Source organism: Rhinolophus sinicus, linkage group LG03 (assembly GCF_036562045.2).
Source record: "Rhinolophus sinicus isolate RSC01 linkage group LG03, ASM3656204v1, whole genome shotgun sequence".
Taxonomy (NCBI): domain Eukaryota; kingdom Metazoa; phylum Chordata; class Mammalia; order Chiroptera; family Rhinolophidae; genus Rhinolophus; species Rhinolophus sinicus.
This window is the reverse complement of record NC_133753.1, coordinates 185,301,762-185,326,205: the sequence shown is the minus strand read 5'-3', so window position 1 is coordinate 185,326,205 and position 24,444 is coordinate 185,301,762.

Here is a 24,444-nt window from a genome sequence, read left to right as displayed (position 1 = left end):
TATTAAATGGTCAATAAATGGTTGCTAAATAAAAAGCAATTTAATGGATAGCATACTTTTTACATAAGAGTCTCTAAAGTGATAACTGAATTCCAATCTATACCCATAATTTCACATTTAATATTAAAAAAATAAAAAAAATAAAGTTGTGTATGATTTCTATCAATTGATACACACTAATTGCACTTATAGGAAATTTTATTTCTTTATGTACAGAATGGATTCTTTAGGTAGTCATAAGCGCTTGTGTGTGTGTGTGTGTGTGTGTGTGTGTGTGTGTGTAAATTTATACAGTGATTTTGTGCTACCTCAGTTTTAGGAAATATGGTAAAAATGACTATGTAACAGAGGATATTTTATCCTTCCTATCTCGCCCAACTCTTTGCCTTCTTGGAGCACTTTATCCCATACCAGACCTTAGCCCAATATTCTCTAGATTAGTCAGGAATAAAATGGAATCAAGTTTTCCATACATGTTCTGTGCTGATAAATAACAGCCCAATCCACAGGTACTGATAAGTAGCTTTCAACTTCCTTCTGCCATTTGAGAATAAAGGGGGTGGGGGCAGGTAAATTAAAATAGGCACCTTTGAATTTAGGGATCCTTGAAAGACCACAAAAGATTGGAAAACATATTGGGAAGATTCAGCCAGTATAGGAAGCTGGGTTTTCCTTCTCTATTAACAGGATTCAGACCTTTAAATGCACCTAGCAGAATTATACGATTCTTAATAATTTAACATTTTTGATTGCCCTGAGGGAGATCATTGATTAAAGGCACCACAATCATAGATTTTCATTGAATGAGATATATCCATATAAATGTGTAATCAACATTTTATATAAAAAAGATTGTTCATAAATGCATAAACAACAACAAAAATAGTGCTTTGAATCTTGAGTTTAAGATGAAATTTAAAAAGGTAGAAAGCCAGTGTATTTAGTGTTCCATTTAAGAAAGTGGTACTTTAGTTATACAGAAGACAGACATCTTTCCTTTGCCTGGAGTAAGGGTCAGGGGTTTGAGATTGAGTTACCTCACATACTCAATACTATAATCTCCATGTCTGCTGGCACCTTCCTGTTCCTAACTCCACATCCCACATTCATCAATTCCTGAGATTATTCCACCTTACCTTCATAAATTCATTGCTTTCATCTAGAAAACCCTCTATATCTCTATATCGTCATTTCATGCTATTGATAGTCCCTTAAACCTGTTCTAATAAAACCCTGCTCTCGTAAGGAAACTGCTACCGCCACTGGACTCTTGTGCTATGATCTTACACTTTATCTGTGCCAGGAGATGAGGTAGGTGCCCTTTTTCTCCTCATTGTTGTTTTCATCCAATTTCCTCTGCTTTTGCCCAACCCCATCCTCTTGGCCTTTATTCTGCACTCTGCCTCATCCACTCACTCTTACAGCCTAATTCTAGACTCAGTCATCATTAATCACTGCAATGCCAACACAATCTCAGCTTCAAGGATCTCTGTCTTACATCATATCCTTCCACGGACAGTCACACAATGTGTCCCAAAGAAAGGAGAGAGCATAGCAAATCTGGACACAAAGCAAATCTTCTCCTAAGTGTGTGCTCTGAGAAGTTCTGTCACACACACCCTTAAGTAAAGAGCATTTAGAAATTATGCAATGTCCTTATCAACAATCTCATTTCAAATTTAGTGACAAGCTTCACGTGGAAGTTTCTAATGAAATCAACTATTAAAGACAAGATCATATGCTCAGACATATTATTGCCTATCGGTCCCATATAATTGCAGCCTAGAATTTAGAGTATCTAGGGAATAAGGTGTGAAAAGGGCTTCAGTAAATTTTCATGTTTTATTATAATTTATCATTAAATAGTCAGTGATGAACTCACACCGGTCATTGGGTTAAAAGCAACAGTTTTAGCATTGTAGATGCTCTGTGTCCATTGTAAATATAAAGCATAACGTGAAGTGAACCAATGAGGCATACATTTTTTTCAGTTTTATTGAGATATACGTTACATATCAAATGTTTCACTTGTTTTAATGTACGATTCAATGAATTAAGGACAATAATATACTGTAGTATGTGTCATTAAACTTTTAGAGATTGGCTCAATGTAATGCAATTACTTACAGGAGAAGAAGAATGATCATTTAGTTGCAGATATGAAATTGTCTTTCCCTTTTCTGAAATAAAAATTGAAGTCATCCCAGGGCATTTAATAAATTAGTACAGTAGTTTCCTGTTATTTAAGGGAGCTTAAATATAATTCTAATTTATTTACCTCCCCCCCCCGTTTGGTTATGCAACAATTCATGATTTTATTCTCTGGTTCGGGGTCTGGTATACTATTACTTTGTATTGGTTGTTAAATACAGAGCAGTCTTTTTTTTTTTTTTTCCAAATTAATTTTATTGGAGTAACATTGGTTAGTAAAATTGTATAGGTCTCAAGTGTGCATTTTTCTAATAAATCATCTATACATTGCATTGTGTGTTTACCACCCAGAGTCAGTTTTCCTTTCATCACCATACATTTTACACCTACACCCTTTAGCTTTTTCTATTACACTCCCTCCAGAACTATCTGTTTTGAACACTAGAAAAATACATGCTAAGTTTAAAATTTTATTATAAAACTAGAAAAGCTGAAAAATAATTCTTACTTGGATAAAAATTATCTCACTGGAAAATAATGGTGGGGAAGAGTTCAAGGATAGTCTGGTGATCATTGCACCCACTAAGAATTTATATAAATAACAATGCAAAAATAAACTTTAGGCTGCATATACTATATTGAAATATTATATTTGGATTTGTCTGTCTGTGTGATTGTGTGTGTGTGTATGTCTATCTTTCAAGAAGGATGAATAAATGAACAATTGTTGTGTCAAATCTAAATGGGAATGTGTTGAGAGTAGGATTCAGTTAATTCAATCTCTCTGAAATTTAAAACTAAAAATGTGTTAAGTATTACACATTCAAGTACAATCTGAAGCTTCCTGTGTGTATAACTGGAATTCACTCCAAAGCTTAACATTACATTTCCCAGGTCCCAAAGAAGTATGCCGTCCTTAAAAACAAAACAAAACAAAAGACAAAAAAAAACAAGACCTGAATTCATAAATTACATAGAAGACAGCATAGGTATTACACTTATGTTCCTTGGGTTCAGAGAGGTTTTTATTAATTGGACCTCAAAGACAAGGGAAATGAAAGCAAACATGAATGAAGGGGACTATATAAAACTGAAAGGTTTCTGCCCAACCAAAGAAACCATTAACAAAACAAAGAGGCAACTAATCAAAAGGGAGAATATATTTGCAGACAGCACCTCTGATAAGAGGCTAATATACAAAATATATGCAGAACTCCTACTAATCAACAACAACAACAATCCAATTAAAATCGGTCAAAGAACCTGAAGAGACACTTCTCCCAAGAAGAAAATTGGCCAACAGATAAATGAAAAGATGCTCAACTTCACTACTATTAAATAAATGCAAAACAAAACCACAAAAGGAAACAACCTCACACCTGTTAAAATGACTATTATCAACAAAACAAGGAATAACAAGTGTTGGAGAGATTTTGGAGAAAAAGGAACCCTCATACACTGCTGGTGGGGATGTAAATTGGTGCAGCCACTATGGAAGTTAGTGTGGAGGTTCCTCAAAAAATTAAGAATAGAATTATCATACGACCCAGCAATCTCTCTTCTGGATATCTACCCAAAATAAATCTGACAACATTTATCTGTAAAGATATATTTACCCCTATGTTTATTGCAACATTGTTCACAATGGCCAAGACATGGAAACAACCAAAGTGTCCCTTGATAGATGATGGGATAAAAAAGGTGTGGTACATATCAACAATGAAATATTACTGGGCTATAAGAAAAGATGAAATGCCGCTGTTTGTGACAACATGGATGGATCTTGAGATTATCATGCTAAGCAAAATAAGTCAGACGGAAAAAGTTGAGAACCACATGACTTCATTCATATGTGGGATATAAAACTGAAAGCAACAAATGAACAAAACAAATAAACAAAGCAAAACTTATAGACACAACAGCAGTTTAATGGTTACCAGAGGGTAAAGGGGGCCTGGGGGGTGGTACAAGAGGGTAGGGAGGGTCAACTATATGGTGATGGAAGGAGAACTGACTCTGAATGGTAAACACACAATGTAGTACATAGATGATGTATTATAGAATCGTACACTTGAAAACTACATAATTTTATTAATCAATGCCACCCCCATTAATTTAATATTTTTTAATTAAAAAGCAAAACTATTTTTTACAAGTAGTGAAGTTGGGAGTGATCCTGCCTTAATTTGGATTCGTGATTTGAAGTGAAATAATACAATTAAAAAGAAAAAAAAATCAGATGTATTTAATGTATCAAAATTTCCAAAAGGAAAGAGATGACCCATTATGATTTAAATAATGCCAAAGGCATATATCCAAAGGAACTGCCTACTGCAAAGTTGATTGCCTGCAGGAGAACTTTGAGGGATAGTGCAAGAACCTAGAACTTGCCACAGTGGCTATAAGTGATTGTAGCCTCAGTGAGTCAAAGACAGAGATAGATTATCAGAATTGGAAAGAAGAACAGTGTTAGATTTACTGAGAGGAGGAGACGCCTATTGAAGTAGCTGGTTATTCTGGGGTCATCTCACTGGTGGGAGGCTGGGGGATGGGGAAACAGGACAGTAAAGATTCTCATATCTCCTTTCTCAGGCTTCCTGGTCACGCTCCTCGTTGGCCCACTCAGCCAGAAGCCAGAGGGAGGATAGAAGAACCTATTATTAAAACCTCCACTGTACACCTGAAGCAGAAGTTGAATAATAACGAATGTCAACTGTAATTTAACGTTACATATATATAATATAGTCACATCATGTGGATGGAGTACAGCATAAGGAATAGAGTCAGTGGAACTGTAACAGCTATATATGATGTCAGAGGGGAGTCTGAGGTGTATAAATGTTTAACTGTTACATCGTTTTGTACACCTGAAACTAATTTAAACAACAACAACAATAAAAACACCTGCACATTGTCTCAGGACAGTGAGTAGGGTAGGTGAGGTTAAAGGGTAGATTGGAATGGCAAATGGAAGACACCCTCAAAACTTATCTATAGAAAAGATAGTCCATTATCGGTTCCTATTCAGACCAATTTTAAACATTATTGAAAGTATTTTTATGTGACTTCTGAATATTTAGAGAGTTAATGTAATGCAAAAGTATGGTTCACAAATACATTTCTATTCTGATTCATTCACATTTAGGATACTATATGAAAAACAGAAGAAACTGCTAACACATTAATGGCATGCTATGGATTTGAAAAAAATATTTCAGTTACGTATGTTTTTTTTAATTTTGGAAGTAAAACTATTAACAATTTTGGTGAACTCACTAGTCAGAAGAGCATTAGTTGAGTCATGAAATATATCAAAACTGAAATTTATTTATTTGGCTGACTTTAAAAGCAGTTGACATCATCAGCAGGTCAGAAAAAAAAATTTAAATAAGGTGTATGAATACAATTTTATTTTAGGCAATAACTAGTGGATTGTAAAGAAAATATATAAATATAAGCCCAGTACAAATCACATTTGCTTCGTTTTTGTTATATTGCATAAAAATATTTTTCATACGATCCACTTAACTTTTAAAACTTCATGAATATGTTTTTACATTACAAACAGTGAAAAAAAGTTTGTACAATTTTGTGGTGTTTGATGAGAACTAAAGAAATAGGTATTTGGATACACCATTAACTCTTAAAATTGCCTATAAGAGAAAGTATTGATTTCTGTTCTCAGCTACAGCTGAGGATATAAAGCTGTACCATGGAAAAGCACAGAGCTTAATTTCCTATTCACCTCTAGTTCTGTTGTGCCCCTGTAAACACAGGTATAGTTACTAGGTTCTTGGAAACATACAACCTTTGGGAAATTTTACTAAAAATAAGTCCTTTTGATGATTATGCCAAGAATCTAACTGCTTGGCAAGAATATGTATTTGTTTCCTTTGAGAACTCTGCCGCCCGCTTCAAGAGGAAGCTATTAAATATGGGTTATGGATCTGTAACCTGCATTATTTTTGTACCAGACATTCAGACGTTGTATAATTTATTATGTAGAATATGTACGTGTTTATTTTGCCACTGTTTCAAGTATGCAACAATGGGGTTTCTGAAAATTGTACTACTACATGGCTACTGTCATTTCCTTTCCGCCAAGAATCCATTATTTGTGTTAGTTCCGATAAAAATATAGACATCATTCAGGGTAGGAATACATCATTTTCATTTCTCCTTCCAGTGGAGGATGCATTCAATTTCCCAGGAACTGTGTTCTCAATATGTGACAGAAAATCAATAACCAATGCGTCTTCAATTGAATTTAAATTAAATGCAAAATCCATTGAAAATAGAAAAAAAAATCATTGTGCATCTGTTAAGGTGAAATTCAATTTCTTGCATTTAACTATTATCTTTTGCTATGCAAGTGGAGAATGGGCTTGTTGACTCTATTTCTATGTCCCATTTAACTTGTGTCAGCCCATTTGGTCATGCTATACTCAATGTAAAATGTTATGATGTCCTCAATTTTTAGTTTTTCCTATGAAAACCTACATCACATATGTAGATATTTTGTTAATCTATGTGCTATGATTTAAAAACAACATGGGTTTCATTACCAGAAAAAAAGTTGTAGATGCTTCTTTTATTGCACAATGGGGTCATCTGCACTTTGGACTTTTTGTGAGGATAGAGATTGAATAAATTATATTTTCATTAATTTAAAAATTACCTTTAATTATATAATAAATAGTAATTTTTTAAAAATCTGAATATAAGTCAAAATTTTTGGAACTAACAACACCTTCCCTAAGCAGAAGTAATAAACATTCTCAATAAATAAAGCAAAACACATAATTTCATGTGATAAAATTATTTCAATGTTTTATTTTTCTCAAGGCTGTCTCCATATTGTTATAAAACTCAGGACAAAGTGGTAATCCAGAATGTGAGTTTAGGTGTTTTTATTATATTTTTATATGTTTTTGGATTAAATATTTTGGAAAATATTTTGGATTGAATATTGGAAATGCATTGGGTCACCTTTTTTTTTTTAATTTCCTTCATGTTTATGTTCTTCCAAAAGTGCAATAATCTCTTTGATTTTTCTACCCAATATTAAATCAATTTATTTTTTATTATAAAATAACTTTGGAAATACATATCTTTTGAAGGGATTAAATTGAAAGTTACTTTGTACATTCAGACATGGTAGAGGTGAGATTAAGACACGTTTACATATTATCTTTGGAGTCTGGTGTGGTGGTGACATTTGATATCATAATTGGACTATACCTAAGGAAATGTTAGAATTAGGCAACCAGAGCTGATGTTTTAACAACATCTAGGCTGAAATTTTTCAATGCAGGGCTATTGTCTGTTCAAACATTAAACATATATTTTTAAATTACCTTACAAGTTTATAAATACATAATCACTAGTAATTTTAAATATTTGACAGACATAAAATCCATTCAGTTTGAGAAAATGACTAAATTCTCTCAAATCTACTTTTAATAAAATATGATCCAACATTTGTTTTCATTGATTATGTTTTTTGACTAAAAAGTTTATGAAATGCCATAAAAAAAATCAATGTCTAATAAATGAAACAAATAAGAACATAATATCCTCAGGTTATAAAACACACACACACACAAATGCTTCTAAAATATCATTAACATGCATTAATGAAGCAGACTAGCAGTTGGGTTCTATTCCTTGGAGTAAGGGAGAAAAATAATAAAATTTAATAAATTATACAAGTGTAGTAAGCGTTCTGTAAGTAAGCAGAAATGAATGTGCTTTCTGTAGATGGTGCAGATCCATGTAATATTTCGAAAGCTCAGTCAGTCATTCTTCCTCCTCATCATAATAGCCCAAAGTATTCCAGCCCTCCTCAAGCTGACTAATGGTATGCCATATCCATCACAGAAACGACTTTTTTGTAGCCTCTTCCCCTGCAATTTTAACTATCACAAACTCAGCACATGTTGGAAAAAGTCAAAGAAAGTTGGGGCCATTTTATGATGGGACATATCATCATAGAGTCTTAGGCAATGTAATAATTTATCTTCTTCTGAGCTTGCTGTATTAGTGGTTGCTTTCTCAAGAGAGAACTTGATTACAATGTCATCCTTTCTAGCCCTTTGTCCTCTGTTGTTTAGTACTTTTACCCAACAAGCATGTGTTAGTATGGTATGAATTAATTAGCAATGATGACCATGATATCAACAACAAAGAAACAATTTCTCTCTTTGAGAAGGAAAAATATAAATCAGAAATACGAGTATCCCTTTGTGAAGAGATTGAACTCTAATGAAATGAAATCAATTAATTAGTGCTTTATTTAGTACTAATTAGCATAATATTAGTATATTAAGAAGTATATATAAACTATATATTATACAGGATACATGGATTCATTATAAACATACTATATGAATTATAATATATATCCATATGGTATATTAATATAAATGTTTTGTTTATTCATGTTCTTCATTGTTTATTCCTCTATCCTATATTCTGATAAGAAAACTAAAGTTAAACTAAACGAAGACTATGGTTGGCTCTTTAATCAGACTGATGTAAAACTTATCCATGTTCAACTATAAATATCCAAATATTTTTAATAACTTTTCTTTCCTTTAATGTGAAGAGATAAGCATATCCTTTTTATCAAACTGTTTTATTATAAGCTGTTGTCTCTCTACAACTGAAATGTAATACCTCTACTCAATAAAAATATTTTAGTAGGTATGGAAATGATAAGCAATGACATTTTTTAAATTAAAACTATCCAGATATATGATAATTTGGGAGAGACTAGTATTGCTTGATTAACCAGATATAACAATTGTTATTTAAATTAACCAGATATAAGTTGCAAGAAACTTTAAGGATTTTATTATTTTTTAAATCATTGCACATCTGAGTCTCTCTCCTACCCAAATGTATATCATAATAAAACTAAGAGCTCTAAACATTTAAATAAAATAAAAGTGCTTAAAACAGTTTTCACGCCTGAACACAACATAGAGCTTTGCCCATTCCTGAATGGCACCTTCCTTATACTATGCTAAATCATATTTGAGAATGCAGTGAAAAGGGCCATGGACAACCAGGTTTTTGCACCTCTCACAGTTCAATTTAATCTCGTTTTATGTTTCTTTTGCCACAAGAAATGATGGTGGATTAAATGTTTCACCACTTTGAGGGCAGGGGCTATGATATTTATTTTGGCTAAGTGTACCATCTATAAAACCATACTTTGGCCATTAAACATATTTAATAAATATTCCAAATATTATAATCCTTCAAATTATTTTAATCCCACATTTCCTTCAGTGAAGAAAAAAAAAAATAGGTTGGCTTTTCCTGTCTTTCTAGTGGAAATCAGGCTCCCACCACTAAGATCTAGTTTTTATTTTGAAAATGCTCCATACATAAATATGTCAAGAATTTGCTTAGAAGTTGCTATTACAAATGAGCTGTAGTTTAAATAGATTGCTTATTCTTAAGCATGGATTTGTTTTATGATATTCTTCTCAGAAATCATGGTGTCATGAATTATTTTTAGAATATTAAGTGTGCAATAAGCCTAGATGGTACCTGTTTCAGGAGAAGTTTTTACAATTCACTATGGCTCAAAGATGGCTGGGGGATAGTTTTGTTCTTTCCACAGGCCTGGTCTGGCTGGAACCTCCATGACAAGTAAGTAAACTGTGGACCTTTCCTGTCTATCACCATGACACTCATAAACAGACTTGAATATATATCTAATGGGAGTTTAAATAGATCATTATTGAAAGGTTAAAGTTCTGAAATATCATGACGTATTGGGACTAGAAATTAAGAAGATATATAAAACCTGTTTTGAAACATAAGGGGAAAAAGTCAGCCCCACAATTTGCCTTTGAAAGATCATTCATTTGCATACTTTTTAACACACACACTTCCTTAATCTTTTTCTTTTCTTTTTTATTAAAGTTTATCAATATCTTACAGTCCGCTTTCTTCCATAACTTGTACTTTAAACCTTTCCCCTCTCTTCCAGTTTATCTACTTTCTTTTTTAGGAACCTCTAGTTCATTCCTTTCCACTAGAGAGGAATCAGTCCTCAGCTCTTCCTTTGAGCCTTGCAAATTCTGGCTTTTCTTAAGCAGTGTACTAATGGAAGATTTCCTCCCTCCAATTGGTTTCAAATTCAGCCCTCTGCCTTTCATTCCTTATAACTTGATTTTTAATGTAACTTAAAAGCAGTCAAGAACAACTCTGCTCTTTGATCATGAATTTAATAACTGATGGTGTTTGATTTTCAAGCATTTTAATGCTTTACACTTCTATAAAGTTGGTAATCAAACAAATCATCAACTATGTCAATTCAATTTCCTTGCAGAAGTCTACAAACAGCTACCAATTTATCTTGCAAATTCTATTTCTCCAGATATTTATAGTTTGTGCCATATTATATTCTATAATATAGCAACATTATTATATTACTCAATTTTTCATTACCTAAAGGAATGCTTTTCATTATTTTTTATGCCATATGGATAACACCTTGTTTTATATCATGTTTTTTCCCCTGAAATGAAAAATGATGGTGATATTCAAACAGAGCAAATAAATAATTTATGATTAAATACAGAACAAGAGGCATCTTATACAGAGTAAAACTATAACATTTAACACTTATTCTTTTGCTTTCTCATACTTTTTTCCAAAGTGTTATTAGATTAATTTAGAATAATTGACATGCCAGTTTGGTGCATTGCCCCTCAATATTCTACCTCAATTTAACAATGTAAAAATGTTAGCGATTCAAAGTACTGCTATGAATAGAAATGAAGTGCCCTATCATAAAATTATTTTGTACTTTTCGCCATCTTATGTCATATTCAGAAAATATATCTAGAAAGGTCATGCGTATCTTCAGCCTACTAAAGAAGTGCACTTTATGAAATCATTGGAATATCACTAAATAAGAACTACAGTCTGCATGAGACAGAGAAGGCATTAAATTAAGATTGGTGAAATGTAGATTTAAATGTATACATCTGTATAAGAATGTGTACGTGCTGTTGACCATTGTATTTATACATATTTAATGTGCTGAATGTTTGTAAGAATGCTGGAGATGTGCAAGGACTAAATAAAGTTGGGAGGATTTAGCCCTAAGAATGCAAGGCTGGTTTATGTTCCAAAATTAAGTAGTGTGATACAACATAGTAAAAGAATAAAAGACAAAGCAATACATGATCACTAGTGATGAAAATTTGCAACAAACACTGTCAAAATGCCAGAGAACATATGGTGTCATGACATTGTATAATGGATATTAATTATCAATTATTTGAAAAGATTTGCTATTAACAAAAAATCTTTATACCGCATTTTTTTTCAAAAATAATCTCTGATAGAATGGTTACTGTTCCTTAAAAAATTGAGAAACCTGTTCAAGGCCACTATGAAATGTTTTGAAGGGGCTAACCCAGTTATCTTCATAAGGTGTCCAGTTCTGAAATACAACATGAAAAAGTGACATGTTCCAATGTGCAAACCCTTTCCAAGCCTCAGCTTACATATCATTTTTAAACTCACAAATGGCAAAATCATGTCACATGATGAAGCCCACAGTTAATGCCCAGTGTGTGGATCTAGCGATGTATACATCATTGGGGCCATGACTATTACAATTTTCCAGATTCATCCATTAAAAAATTGTATTCAGAGTCAGTACGAGTGCTTTTCCTTACCTATCAGGGATCCTGGACAATCTTTTCGTGTTATTACAGAAAATATGTTCAGCTCTTCAAAATACCCAGCATACTAGTATCTACAACTCCCTAACTAAAACTTTAGTACTTTGTGTTCAGCTAAACAATTTATTTTTTTTTGCAGGAATAAGAATTGACTGAAAGTGGAGCCCTATTAATTTTACAACTATTCATAATTTTACAACTAATTCGTAATTTTTGTGTTGTATGATGATTACAATTTTGGGGATGGAGGATTTTAAGAAGATACACTATGCACAGAGGAAAATATGCAACTGACCAATACGTCATGAATAAAGCATATATAGGCCGTCTACCTCCCTAAAGGCTCTAAACTTAGAGGAGTACTAATTTATATATTTAATTTGCTCCAAAAACAAGCATTGCATGTGCACGCGTGCACGCACACACACACACACACACACACACACACACACACAGATATACTTAATTTCCTACAAATCAGGGAATGTGGATGTTTTGATAACCTTTATTTCTCCAATGTGTAGCATGATGTCTAGAGAGATTTGGTCATCGATAAATATTTGTTGTAAGAATAAGTACATTTTGAATAATAACAAAGTATAAAAATGTCAGCTAATTTAATAAAATGTTGAAAAGAGCAAAACATAAAATAATGAAATTGATATATTATTACATTGCTGTAGATGATTTTTAAAATAAACTTGGCATCCTGTTGGATACATGAGCTCACTGTTTTATATAACTACTATGAAAACAGTCACTTTGCTGACTGTTTAAATGCTCTGGTGATATTTATTAAGAAAAAATATTAACCAGACCCTGATAGCTTGGGAAAAAAAAAAAAAGAGAGAACTCCATTAAAGTTTACTTTAATGCCTCATTTTTCCTTTTGTGATAATTTAATGAAAGAGCAATTGGATATATATTAAATATGGTGTGTGTGGGTGGGGGATGTAAGCACTTCTAAAATTATAGTCAAAATTATTTTTTTATCCAAATTCACTATAATTTATCTGTCTTTTTCCATATAAAAAAACAAAATATAAATATACATTTCTCCCATGGACCTTCTTTACTGAATGGTGCAAATCAAATACATGATTTCTTGAAAGAATAAATGACAATGAAGGTGACCAAGAGGATATAAACATGTGTTATTATTGTTTAGAGTGACTTGAAAATTTTGACAACTTGATAATAAGCAAAATAAAATAAAAGATAAATAAATCAGTTTGTAGAAAGAGAACAATTACAAAAAGTACAGTGACCTGAACATTATATTATTTGTAGCCTTGTTCTTTAAATTCCCAAACACTTCTTGTTCGCAGTTGTTATACACTAGTGCAAGACACTCTGGTATTGGCACTACTGAAAACTATGGAAACACTTCCTCCAACATAGTAGACACGAGAAGAATGGATGAAAATAGGTTGAAAAAAATAAATTAGTAGTCACTCTATAAAGTTGGAATCTTGATTATTTTGCTGAGGTATGTAGGAGAGGGAGTGGTATGTGGCAGAGATTAGAAATAAATCTAGCAGCTAATGTTAAAACAACTTCTCTACGGAATACAAAATGAAATAGACTAGAGATAAGTAAAAGATTATCAATCTTAGGAGTGCCAAGGGGAGACAGAGAAATGATATGGAAAGAGCTTCACCATTGCAATCAGTTCAACAATTGTCCATATCAGGGTTCAAAAATTGTTAGCTTTGAGACTACGGGAAATTATATAGCTTCTCAGTGCCTCCGCTTTTACATTTAAAAAAAATAAAGGGTCAAATGTTATAACTAAGAAATTGATGAAAATGCATTTTCCTTCTGAGTGAATTGCAAGGTGAAACATGATGTGTGTGACACAATAAGAAAGAGGTTTTACTTTTCTAATGTACTGATTTTCTTCAAAATTAGAATTCTTTTGACAGACTGGTCCATTTTAGAAGTCAGGTATTTTTGATACTGAAATGAACGGACACGATAACATGTATTTCTTTAAATTTATGTAGAAATAGTCCTTGGCAAGGTAGAAAATTGGAAGGTTTTGTAGCTATCACTGATTATGTTGCTGCAGTTTTTACTTGGTTTTACTTTTCTCTTCAGAACTGTCACTGAAGTGCGAGGGGATGGTAGGCATATTATTTAATCAGGTTGAGAATTTCTATTTGCCTGATGAAGTGAGAGTCATTAACACCATGGGGATTGTGTGGATGAAATAAAAGATTAATATCAAAGTACATAGCTGTGAAAAAAACGCTCTATGCTATCACTAAACACTTATTCAAATTTTCTTCCAGTGCTAAAAATTATAGGACTATATTTCTTAAAATAAGAATTGTACAGATCACTAAATAATTTTTTTTTTCTGATTTAAGATCTACACTTCTGTTTCCATAGAAAATTTCTCCATGCTTTGTAAATTACTCATCTACTTGAATGTATGCAAGGTAATATTCCTAAGAGAGCAAATGCCCTGAGAGAAAATGTCACAGCCTTCTAAAAACAAAAGATTGAAACATACCTGTAATAAGTTTTCTGAATGTGACTTTATCTTATACAGCTGATTTACACATGCCACCATGAGCCTGGATTTTTAAGGGTAATTATTTCAGATTCCTCTCCATTTCTGTATCTTCAGCTGCAACAGTCATATGCTGGGTACTTTTATTATTTTTATCATTTTATTTTGAATATGACCTTTACACTGTTTCAAAAATTTAAGGGATGCTATAATAAATTTTCTTTGTAAACTATAATGAAATAAGGCTGGGAATTTTCTCTCCTCATTCTTTATATCCATCAGCTTAATGTCTTGTTAAAAAAAAATGATTTTTCTCACATTACCTTCCTAAATATAATTTGTTATGCTATATTGTTGAACAAGTATGTGTATAGCATTTGTAAAACATCTAATACTATCTTCATTTAATAATATTGTTGGATTAAAAAATGAGAGCTCCACCATATGTAATATTTCAAGTGATATATACGAGTGTAAGTATACACATACGCAAAGAAGCAATAGCTCTTAAAAATTCATGCAGAAAGAATAGTGTGCTCACAAATCTTATAACTTAGATGTAAAGCATCAATTCCTCAAATAAACAAAACAAAATAAAACAAAAAAATCACACAATGAGAAATAAATAACGAGGATGGTCTATATCTATTAAATTATTTAAATTCATAATTAATAAGCCTTCAAAAAAGGAGGGGCAGGTCCAGACAAACTATGTCACTGGGAAATTCTACCAAATATTTAAGAATGAAATATCAATTGTACGTAATACTTTCCAGAATACACAAGGAGAGGTAATAATACCTAATGTATTTTATTGAGCTGACATTACCAATATCAAAACCAGAAATTAAAAAAGGGAAAATAGAAATTATTGTATGTTGCATATAGTTTGGATTTGATATAATAACATTTGCTGATGATATTTTTATTTTTTCTTTCTTTCAATGACATTTTTGGTTTTGATATTATGTTGATATGTATATACCACAAACAAGTACGATTCATTCCACGTTAAAGGTTCTTTCAACATTCAAAGCAATCAATGTAATCTACTGTATCAACAAGTGAACAGAAAAAAAAATCATATGATCATAGCATTTAACATAGAAATGCATTTTTAAAATCTCAGCAAATCAGGAATAAAAAGGAATACTCCCAACTCGATTAAGAATAATTTTTTTAAAGATCTAACATCACACAATGATAAAGGAAGCTGCACCACACCTATGTTTGGAACCCCTGTGTTTGCAAGGAAGTCTGTTATCACTATTGCTGCTCAATACTATAATACAACATGTACATTCTTACACAGTAAAATAAGAGAAGAAAAACAAATAAAAGGAATATAGTCAGTACAAAGGAAGAAATAAAAGGAACCTTTATTTGAACATGACATGAAGGTCTAGGAATAAAATCCGTATCATCTACTTAAAACCTCCTGAAATAATAAGCAAAAGTAACAAGATTGCAGCATATACGTTCGATTTAAATAAAAGTCAATTACTTTCCTATTATAAGCAACAGCAATGATAATTTTAAATTTTAAATATAAGGCTTAAAATATCCACCAAATATAAATATTTAATCCAATAAATTATGTACAAGTGTTGTATTCAGAAAACTGCAAAAATTATTAAATAAACCAAAGAACATCCATATTGAATTCTGTGTTTATGGATTGGGAAGATTGAATATTGTTAAGATGTCAATTAGTTCAATACGATCTATAGATCCTATGCAATTCTTATCAAAATTCCAGCAAGCTACCTTGTAGATATTGGCAAATTGGACTTAAAATTTATATGGAAAAGCAGGAACCCAGAATAGCCAATCTAAAACTGAAGAACACAGTTGGAGTACTTACACTTCAAGATTTTAAGACTTACATAAAAACATAGTAATTAAGACAGTATACTTGTGTAAAAATTACACAGAGGTAGACACAGAGGTAGATACACAGAATTGAACAGAGAGTCCAGAAATACATCTGCACAAATGTAAAAGGTTAAAGGCAATTCAATAGAGAATGGATACTGTCTTTTCAATAAAGTGTTCGGGAACAATTGAATGTTCATCAGCAAAAAAAAGTGCTTAACACATACAATATAATTTCATAAAAATTAACTCCAAATGGATTTACAACCATACAATGGAATGATATTCAGCAATAAAAAGCAATGAGCTATTAATGATTGAAACTGGAAATGAGCTATTAGTACTGATACACATAAAGACATGGATAAGTTTAAAATTACGTTGATAAGTGAAAAAGGCAGTGTGAAAAGGCTACACACTGTAAGATTCCATTTATATGATAGTCTGAAAAGGCAAAACTGTAAAGATAATACACATGCCAGTGATTTCAGGAAGTTGGGAAGGGAGCCTTTGGGTATGTGAAACAGGTTTTTTTTTTTAAAGCAATGAAGCTATTTCATATTGGCTGTCATGGTGGACACACAACACTATACATTTGTTAAAATTTATAGGACTTGACAGCACAAAGACTAAACCTTAATGTATGCAAACTAAATACACACACACACACACAAACACACACACAGACACACACATATTTAGACAGAAGATTCAATGATTGAACAAAGAATTTGGCAATTCTGTTTAACATAAGGAAGAAACAACCTTACTGAAGCAGGTTGGGTATAAAGGTTGTGACCTAAATGACTGGAAATGAATAGTCTAAAAGAAAAAAACTCTGATAAAGTTGTTTTGCATGAGGGTCTGGATAACAATTTCGACATACTATGCATATGTGCTGGAAACGAACAATTAAGGAAATGAATAGCAGATGCTGGAAAGCAGATTTCTCAGTTTTGGAGGAAGAGGTAACATAAGTGAGAAAGAAGGCTATATACATATAATTATTCAGGTGGTAATGAATTCGAATTTCAGACATCAGTGTGAACTAATTTTTAATTTATAAAGGTACAGCTAGGTACATATAGAAGCAGATATATATATATATATATATATATATATATATATATATATTCCAAATATTTGTGTGTGTGTGTGTGTGTGTGTGTGTGTGTATAAATTTGCCTGTACAGAGGTTTTTACAAAAACATGTATTCCCTTGCTTTGTTGTCTGAGAAGATTTAGACAAACACCTCAGTAGCAAGGATCACACTTAACATCCAGATCTTTGTCAGATAATTTTTCAACAGAAGGAAACAAGGATTTTATGAAGAATGGCTGATTCTACAAGTGGGGCAGTTCAAATGAAAACTGAGACTGGAGCTTACAGTGACAGAAAGTAAGAAAGCATTCAAGACACATAAAGAAACTAAAATAAAAACTAAGTAGTAATCAGGATAAGTAAAAGGCATAGGCATCAACATAAATAGCTTTATAAATAAAGTAGTATTGGATTACGAACATAAGCATCAAATAAAGTGGAGTCCCTGTTCAAGTAAATAAGTCATTGAATTAATAACTGAATGAATAAATAAATAATTGAATAGATAAGTGGAGAATAAACAAATCTCCCATGCAATACTCAAAATATTTTGTGTAGATATTCTGCCCTTGAGAGGTGGAGACTAATTCTGTGGTCTTTAAGAGTGGGCTGGGAATAATGACCTTTTTCCAAGGAGTAAAGTATAAGATAGGGTGGACATGAATAATTTACAAGGTAGAAACATAACAAGTAATCTCAGCCAGATGATCAAGGTTAACATCAATAGTAATACATCATTTTGATAGTATGTTCCTTTGATAACATGTTTTAAGAGTAGCACTTTACCTCTGTGGTCTTCCTCCCCCAAACCCATATCACTACTCTAATCATAAGGAGGGGAAAAGTCAGACAAAAAACAATTGAGGGACATTTTAAAAATACTTGACCAGTAACACTCAAGCTTCTTAAGGTCATTGCAAACAAGGAAAATCTGAGAAACTGTCACAGCCATGATAAACCTAAGGTGATCTAAATGTGTTATAAAGTATGGGATCCTGAAACTGGAAACACATATTAGGCAATAAATAAATAAATAAACAAACAAACAAACAAACAAAATAAAAAAAAGAAAACCTGAATAAAATGTGGACTTTAATTAATTTAAAAAAAGGATGTAAAAATCGGTCCATTAATTATGACAAATGCACCATACTAATATAAGAGGTATTTGTATTACATATTGGGAAACTGTGTATGGAATACATGGGAATTTTCTGTCCTGTCTTAGTAATTTTAAATGTTTATGTACCCAGAAATCTTTATTAAATACAAAAAGGATCACTACAGAAGAACTGAAGACAATATACTAGGAAGAGATAACTGTGCTAAATTGTTATGCATTTACTCATTCTGCTTTAGAATATATAAAACCCAAATTAGTGGAATTACAAAAAATCATTTAAAAACATACTATCGCAGTGGGAGTTTGCAAACAACAACCACAATCATTCTAACATTCTTATAAGGTACACTTAGGGTTTGGGATAAAAATTCCAAATAAGATATCCTGAAATGTCATAACGTAAACAACTTGGATGGATTCAAACGTGGCCCTGGTAATGATAAAGAATCTGAGGTTGAAAATGCGATATCATGGACATTAAAGTTTAATTCATTTGGGAGATGGGAAATGAGATTCTTATATTGAATTCCTAATATTAAAAGTTCTTTTTTTATAAAAAAAAAAAAGTGCAGTGTTTTGATAGTAAAATAACAATGCAATGAGAGACTCTATCAAGAAGTGGATGACAGTCCTGGAAATGAGCATCGTGAATATCCTAGTAGAAATAGATTGAAGTATAGGGCAAATGAGTTTATCTGTCTATCACCTATCTATCATCTACCTATTTAAAGAGCACACACACAGCTGGACCCAAGTTTAGAGTTCAAGTAACAAAAAGTACTGAATGCTGAAAGAGGAAAATATAGACCTGGATCTAATAAATTTGAAGCCAATGGATTGACTAGTATGTGTAAACAGAAAGTAGCAAATATATACAACTAAAATTACCTCATCTTGCTAAAGAGGAAATACATGAAGTATAGCTTTAAGAATCACTTGAATATTATTTATACAAATATGAAAATCACTATTATAATAAGAGATCTCCAAATGTCAATGATATAAAACAAAAAAAAAATGACAACAGATGGAACCACCTTGTGGGATTATTTATGTAGGCTGTGTGAGGGGTATACAGATCATTAAAAGACAAAGAAAACAAGTGAACCAAGGGGTGGAAACAGAAATCTGAAGATGAGAAATGAATGTGTGCTAAACTCTGTAAATATTGCAGAAAGGTAAAAGAAAGGATTATTATTATTACTATTTTAATTATGAAGTTACTAGAGAAATTCAAAAGAGCATAGTAAGAAAAAACACCAAATTTCAGGTTGTGAAATGGTCAGGTATGAGCAAATAATGTGAGACAGCAGTATAGTGTATCTTATGAGTAAAGGGTTAGAGTATACATATCATAATTCTATTAGGATCCTGTCTCTACCACTTGCTAAATGTGTCTAAATAGAAAAGCCACATGTCTAAGCCTAATTTACAGATGTGTAAAATAAAGATAATATAATAACTTATCAAATTATTGTGAGCATTAAATGTAACATGATTTTTGGCTAAATATATGCTCAATGATGAATAGCTATTTTACTATTATCACATTAAAAACAAACCCTTTGATAAAACAGAAGAGGAGAGGAGGAGAATTACAGGTTATCTCTGATAATTTTCAGTGACAACACATTAGAATTTTCAATCATGTGAAATGCCATATTCAGTGGATAATGGGTTGGGAGAAGCATAAGATAAGTAAGTTGCATTTAGAAATTGGAAAGGTAAGTGATAATAAGGGCTAAGGTATAGAAGTACCCATGGGCATTTGAATAACAGGAAAAATAGATGTAATCGGATTGAAAAATTCAGTAATTTAAGGCCAGGATACTACACAGATAATTAATGTTCATGTTCAAAAGGAGGTGCAAACTGATATAATTTCATATACATTGATTATGGTACATAGAGATTGATAATTTCAGTTGTATAATGGAGTTTTTACTGTACAAGTATTGTAGGAAATCATTGTGCTTTAAAACCCTGGTTTTTGAGTAAGTTGTTGACATCAGAATCAATGATGCTCAGGTTCTTTCTTCTCCATAAGGGAGTACAATGATATGCTATACATAACCCAGAATTCCAAGAGTTCATATTAATTATAGTTGTCATTAAAATGTAACATATAACAGTGTAGAAGTTGGAATAATGGTGGAAAGAATCTCAGAATAGAAGTTGAGATTATATTTAGTTAAACTATTCACAAAGGGAGAGCTTTACTACTTATTAGTTTATGTGTTTTTGCTTGTTTGTTTGTTTTTCACAAGTTACTTGGACATTCTTACCTTATATTTTTTAAATCTTAAAGTGAGGCAATAAAAGCAACATTCAACAATTTTCAATTTCCAGTCAAGCTGGTGGAATAGGTAAATGCTGCACTCACCTCCTCTCAGGACCACATCAATTACAACTAAACTACAGAACAACCATCACTGAGAATCACCTGAAGTCCAGCTGAACCAAAGCCCTAAAACTATGGACATACAGAAGGAGCCACGTTGAGACTGGTAGAGGGGCAGGGACATAGAACAGCCTGGTTCCACACCCACGTGTAACCATTAAAAATCAGGAGGGATATCTTAGCTGTGGAGAATATCTCACCAACCCACAGGAGTGTGGGGTCCTAGCCCCTTACCAGGCTCCCCAGGCCAGGGTCCCAGTGCCTGGGAGAGAAATCCCCATAACTTCTGAATGTGAAAACCAATGGAGATTGTGGCTGAGTGAGAAAAAGGGCTGCTGGAATCTCAGATGGACCGCACACTGACTTACTTGCTGATGGACTTGCTCGCTCAGAACTCTGGCGCAGGGCAGCAGCTCAAAAGGTGCCAACGACGTAGGTGAGGAACTGAATTGTCTGGGTTCAGTGTGAGAGCTGGAGGGGCAGATTTCCGCCAGACAGAGGAGCTGGTGAAAGTCACTGTTTCTTTGGTAAACTCTCCTCCCTTCTGCATGCAGATGCAGGCAAATGCCATATGCGAGTTTCCATCAAATTGACTAACTCCTTTCATCTGACCCGCCCTAGTGATTCCTGGAAACCCTGCCCCTCCCAACTTCCGGAAAGACCTGAGACAGTGGTTTTTCCATACAAAGAAACCTGTCTTATCTCATGCTGTGGACTTTCCATGTAAACATCCCATCTTAGCTCATGATGCAGACTTTAATAAACTCTATTAAAAGTTCACAAAACCCAAACAAGCAACATTTGGTTTTGGCGTGTCCCATACTGCTGAATGAGCAGCCCTAAGGCCAGAACTAGGGACAGCTGGCCTAGGTTCACAAATTGGCCTCTCAAGGCACCACTAAGCCCAGTGCATGTGGTAGTTATCTGTGGATTGCTTTGTGGCTCACACCAGGTAATCCTGGGCAGAGCACAAACTGAGGCTAAATAAGCCTGCAGTGGGTTCCCTACCAGGAGGCCCCAGGGCTGGCATACCTTGCGGCCAGCTTTAGACCACAATAAAACAACACTCTGCTGCCTTGAAGGATGACACATCAAAAGGGAAGACTGGGCAGGCACCAGAGACCCAATAAAGTGAACCCTGCTCTGTAGCCTTAGCCTTTGCACCACAACTCCTCCACTGTAGTCACTGCCAGTCTTCACAACCAATCAGCCTGAGGGTCAATTCCTTCCACTGATGTGCAAACAGCAACCAAGACTCAACTACAATAGGAGGACAGAGTCAATACACATAAAGGACATACCTGGAGCACCCAGCTCTAGTGACCACCGAGACTGTACCACTGGGTCCCACAGGAAACCTATTACATAAAGCCACTCTACTAAGACAAAGAAGCACAGCAGCCCTGCCTAAAACATAGAAACAAACACAGGGAAGTAGTCAAAATGGGAAGACAAAGAAACATGTCCCAAATAAAACAACATAACAAAGCTTCAGAAAAAGAACTGAACAAATTGGGGACAAGCATCTATGAGATGCAGAGTTCCAAACACTGGTTATAAGGATGCTCAATGATCTCATGGAGAAATTAAACAAAGTGATAGGAAACATAAAAGTGGAGATAGAAGACATAAAAAAGGACCAGTCAAAAATAAAGTATACAATAAATGAAATGAAGAATAAATTAGAGGGAATCAATAGTAAATTAGATGAAGGAGAGGATCAAAACAGTGATTTAGAAGGTAAGGTTGTAGAACATACCCAATCAGAACAGCAAAAATAAATAAAAAAGAATCCAAAAAATTGGAAAGCTTAAGGGGCCTCTGGGACAGCATCAAGCATAACAACATCACATCATAGGAGTACCAGAGGAACAGAGTGAAAGCAAAAATGAAAATCTATTTGAAGGAATAATGCTAGAAAACTTCCCTAACCTGGCAAAGGAAATAAATGTACAAGCTCAGGAAAAGTAGAGAGTCCCAAAGGATGAAACAGAAGAGGCCTGTACCAAGACCCATCATAAAATGCCAACAGTAGAAGACAAAGAAAGAATCTTAAAAGCAGCAAGAGAAAAACAGATAGTTACCTTCAAGGGAGTTCCTATAAGATTAAGAGCTGATTTCTCAAGAGAAATCTTGCAGACCAGAAGAGACAGGCAGGAAATATTCAAAGTGATGGAAAGCAAGGACCCACAACTAAGATTACTCTAACCAGCAAAGCTATCATTTTGAATTGAGGACAGATAAAGAGCTTCTTAGACAAGAAAAGCTGAAGGAGTTCATCACCACTAAACCAGTATTACAAGGAATTTTAGAGGGACTTCTTTAAGAAGAAGAGTAAGAAAACAAAGATCAAAAGTATGAATAGAAAAATGGCAATAATTACATATCAATTAACAATTACTTTAAGTGTAACTAGATTAAATCTTCCAATCAAAAGACACGGGGGAGGGGCTGAATGGATAAGAAACAAGACCCTTACATATGCTGCCTACAACAGACACACTTCAGATCAAAAGGTACACACAGACTGAAAGTAAAGGGATTGGAAAAAGATATTTCATGAAAATGGAAACAAAACAAAACAAAGAAGCTGAGGTAGCAATACTTACACCATAAAAAATAGACTTTGAAAAAAAAAAAAAGAAAGCTATAACAAGGGAGAAAGGAGGACCCAGTAATCCCACTCTGGGTATTTTTCCAAAGAAACCCAAAACATTACTTTGAGGATACCTGTGCATCCATATGTTTACTGCAGCATTGTTTACAATGGCCAAGATGTGGAGGCAGTCTGTGTGTCTGTCGATGGATAAATGGATAAAGAGGAATGTGTATAGATATAGAGATAGATAGATAGATAGATAGATAGATAGATAGATAGATAGATAGATAGATTTGAATACTGCTCAGCATATGGAGGAAATGTGTTCTTGCCATCTGAGACAACATGGATGGACATGGAGGATATTTTGCTGAGTGGAGTATGTCAGAAAGAGAAAAAAAACAGAAGCAACATTATTTGGCTTATATTTGGAATCTAAAGAACAAAACAAACAAGCAAATAAAACAGAAAAAATCTCATAGATATAGAGAACACTTTGAGGGTTGCCAGATAGGAGAGGGATTGGGGGGTGAGTGAGAAAGTAGAAGGGATTAAAAAATATAAATTCCTAGCTACACAGTAGTCATGAGGACATAGGGCATAGCATAAGGAATATAGTCAATAACATTGAATAACTATGTATATTGTCAGATGGGTACTAGATTTATCAGTGCAATAGCTGTGAAGGGGGTTGGGAGCACTGTGAAAATGGTGAAGTTATTAAAAAGTACAAATTGGTAGTTACAAAAGAGTCATGGGGATGTAAAGTATAGGAAATATAGTCAATAATATGGTAATAACAATGTATCATGCCAAGTGGGTATTAGACTAGTCAGGAAGATCACTTACTAACTTATATAAATGTCTAACCACTATGCTGTACATCTGAAATTAATGTAAAATAATTTTGAATGTCTAAATAAACAAATAAATAAAAAGTGAAATAAAAAACAACAATATTC